The sequence below is a fragment of the Bison bison genome, unplaced genomic scaffold (assembly GCF_000754665.1).
Source record: "Bison bison bison isolate TAMUID 2011002044 unplaced genomic scaffold, Bison_UMD1.0 scf7180017864270, whole genome shotgun sequence".
NCBI lineage: Eukaryota > Metazoa > Chordata > Mammalia > Artiodactyla > Bovidae > Bison > Bison bison.
Genome location: NW_011494842.1, coordinates 3,449,329 through 3,453,381, shown reverse-complemented (window position 1 = coordinate 3,453,381; position 4,053 = coordinate 3,449,329). Strand labels below are relative to the sequence as shown.

Sequence of the window (4,053 nt, the reverse complement as noted above, 5' to 3'; positions counted from 1 at the left end):
AATATGAAATTTCTGGCAACAGGGACAGAAAAGAGGAATTCTAAAGAATTCAAAAGGATGTGGGTAAATACCAGTTCTCTGCGGGTAGTCACTGATGGAAGGTCATTTTTCCTATTTTTACCTGTGACTTGGGGCAGTTGTATAGCTGTGAAGCTACGGTACTCCTCACAAGTCAGTGATCATGAAAGGGTCCCCAAGCAAACTTAATTATATCTCTCAATTTAAGTTCTAAAGTCATGTTCTAACATCTCAAACTAATGAGGAAATTTTAATTCTACCTCTATGAATGTTTGAGGCGAATTTCAACAACTATTCCATAATTTTTTACAAAGTGCAATGCTATGTTGAATATAAGAACTTCTTTATAATAAACTATATATAAGAAGAAAAATTTCTACTTCAGCTGCTATTGTAGAATGATCTTAACTCTTCTTAGTATATTAAGTTCCAGGAATTGTTACATTCAGTTGTCTCTTCTTTAGAAAGAATATTTGTATTATTCTTTTGGTAATAAAGTCTAATTTAAAAAAGTAAAAAAACCTGTAGTTTTGCATTAAAATATCCTAACATCTTGCTCTAAGCTTCATTTTGCACATTTTCTGAACCACACAATCCATTTTGAAAGCTCAGCCCAAAAAAAGCTGAGTTGGGGACCTCCTTGGTGGTTCAGTGGCTAAGACTCTGCACTCCCAATGCAGGGGGCCCAGGTTCAATCCCTGGTCAGGGAACTAGATCCCACATGCCACAAGTAAAGATCTCTCATGCAATAACTAGACCCAGTACAACCAAGAAAAAAAAAAGCTAAGTTGGTGCTCTCTATCTGCTATGAGAGATCTCCCATTAAACAGCTGGTCTTTCTGTTATGTCCTGATGCACGCTTTCTTGTGATTCAATCCTATCTTATTAGCAATGGATTTTCTTGCTAACTTTACCCGTAGAACATCTAACTGCTAGCAAAGAGCTCCATGGAAGGTTTCAGAAAGTCTTAGCCAAGGAGACCAGAGGTTTATTCTCTTCACATGATGAGTGAGGTATTGTTCCCACTTCACAGAGCGTTGCTAGCTCCACCTAGCTCGTAGATCATAGATGCATTATCCTCCTTTCATAAAATATTAATATTTATCTTTTTCTCTGGAGATTCTGTTATAATGGAATACAAGCATATCTCAGAGACATGGTAGGTTCAGCCCCAGTCCTCCAAACTAAAGTGAATATTGCAATAAAGAGAGTCATAATTTTTTATTTGTTTGTTTTCCTAGGTCATATAAAAGTTATGTTTAAACTCTGCTACAGTCTATTAAGTATGCAGCAGCATTATGTCTACAAAAGAACAGACATTACTTTAAAAGTACTTTAATTCTAAAAATTGCTAACCATCATGCTACAAACCTTGTTTGCAAAACAAAAACCAATGCAACATTTTTGAAATGCAATAAAGCGAAGGTATAAAATAAGGTATTCCTATAGATGTTTGCTATTCCCTTGTGTTCTTAGCTTGTAGATGATCATAGTACACATCTGGGCAAGTTCCCAGAAATCATCAGCTCTACAAGTCCAATTAAAGAGGTAATGCAAGTCTCCAGGACAAGCTGTCAATTAGGAATATTAAGAAAATTATATGAAGGATGCTGTATTAAAACTATACCTACTAGCCTACAAGTTCTGTGAGCACAAGAAAGTTGTTTGTCTTATTCTCCCAAAGTAGCTGACTACCTGGAATAATGCCAAGCATAAACTAGCTCTCAGTAAACAGGTATTGGATGAGTGAATGATGGATTAGGCAATCAACAGGTGTATTTTTTTCTGTATGTGCTTTGTGTGTGTGTGTGCTCAGTTGTGTCAGACTCAGACCCCGTGGATTATAGCCCACCAGGCTCCTCTGTCCATGAAATTTTATAGCAAGAATACTGGAGTGGGTTGCCATTTCCTTATCCAGGGGACCTTCCCTACCCAAGGACTGAACCCGAGTATCTTGTGTCTCCTACAATGGCAGGCAGATTCTTTACCACTGCACCGCCTGGGAAGCCCATATGTATGTGCTTATTTACCATTTTTTCCCCTCAAAATAAGGTAGCTATACACATGGGAAATGGCAGCCCACTCCAGTGCTCTTGCCTGGAAAATTCCATGGGCAGACAAGTCTGGTAGGCTACAGTCCATGGGGTCATAAAGAGTTGTACACATCTGAGTGCGTGCACACGCACACACACACATACATACACACACACACTTCCATATACATAAGAAAGCAAATTAGAGCTCTGGGATCTTGAACCTGAGAGTGCTTTAATCTAACACTGATTGTTAGCTGGAGAAAGACCAGTTCCATAACCAACTATCTCAGATAAAAGGATCTCTGAAGGTTGAGTCAAAAAACGTTGCAGAAGCACAGGAATCAGAAGCAGAATAAAGAAAGTTAAAGGACAATCTAAACATACCTGTGAGGATAAACAGTTTCAGTATAGCTACTTTCTGTGGTTCTTATGGCCCATTGGCTTTATTTCTCACTAAGGAATTTATATCATCTGATATCATTATTACAAAACCAAAGGGGAAATATGGATATGAGTTTAAATAGCACCAAAATGTTCTGAGACAAAAAATTAGGTAGTGGCTAGACACCTATTTAAATGTTTATGCCTGGAGACTGATGCTATACTGCATTTAAATGACACACGAGAAAAAAAATAGGAATTTTAATGGCGTAGTGACAAAGTAGTTGGGAAATGTAAAGCAAAACACTTCTTTAATTAGAACCTTTTCCCCAAACACAAACAGCATGTGAATTTAGTAAACTGTAGAGTTTCTGAAACAAATGCAACTTAGTCGACTTAGTTGACTGTGGCTCAGATCATGAACTCCTTATTGCCAAATTCAGACTTAAATTGAAGAAAGTAGGGAAAACCAACAAACCATTCAGGTATGACCTAAATCAAATCCCTTATGATTATACAGTGGAAGTGACAAATAGATTCAAGGGATTAATCTGATAGAGTTCCTGAAGAACTATGGACAGAGGTTCATGACATTGTACAGCGGGCAGTGATCAAGATCATCCCCAAGAAAAAGAAAGGCAAAAAGGTTGTCTGGGGAGGCATTACAAATAGCTGAAAAAAGAAGAGAGCTAAAGGCAAAGGGGAAAGGAAAGATATACCCATTCGAATGCACAGTTCCAAAGAATAGCAAGGAGAGATAAGAAAGCCTTCTTCAGTGGTCAATGCAAAGAAACAGAGGGGAAAAAAAGAGAATGGGAAAGACTAGAGATTTCTTCAAAAAAATTAGAGATACCAAGGGAAATTTGCTTGCAAAGATGGGCACAATTAAGGACAGAAATGGTATGGACCTAACAGAAGCAGAAGATATTAAGAAGAGGTGGCAAGAATACACAGAAGAACTGTACAGAAAAGATCTTCATGACCCAGATAACCACAATGGTGTGATCACTCACCTAGAGCCAGACATCCTGGAATGCAAAGTTAAGTGGGTCTTGAGGAAACATCACTGTGAACAAAGCTAGTGGAGGTGATGGAATTCCAGTTGAGCTATTTAAAATCCTAAAAGATGATGCTGTGGAAAGAGCTGCTGCACTCAATATGCAGCAAATTTGGAAAACTCAGCAGTGGCCACAGGACTGGAAAAGGTCAGTTTTCATTCTAATCCCAAAGTAAGTCAATGCCAAAGAATGCTCAAACTACTGCACAATTGCATTCATCTCACAAGCTAACAAAGTAAAGCTCAAAATACTCCAAGCCAGGCTTCAATAGAGGGTGAACCATGAACTTCCAGATGTTCAACCTGGGTTTAGAAAAGGCAGAAGAACCAGAGATCAAATTGCCAACATCTGTTGGATCATTGAAAAAGCAAAGGAGTTCTAGAAAAACATCTATTTCTGCTTTATTGACTATGCTAAAGCCTTTGACCGTGTGGATCAAAACAAACTGTGGAAAATTCTTGAAGAGATGGGAATACCAGACCACCTGACCTGCCTCTTGAGAAATCTGTATGCAGGTCAGGAAGCAACAGTTAGAACTGGACATGGAACAACAGACTGGT

General features: G+C 38.3%; 1 non-coding gene across 1 annotated transcript; it reads left to right on the top strand.

The window, feature by feature from the left end:
- Positions 1-655: 655 nt before the first annotated feature.
- TRNAG-CCC lies at positions 656-728 on the top strand. Its single transcript has one exon. It is a non-coding gene; the product is annotated as a tRNA-Gly (tRNA).
- Positions 729-4,053: the final 3,325 nt, after the last annotated feature.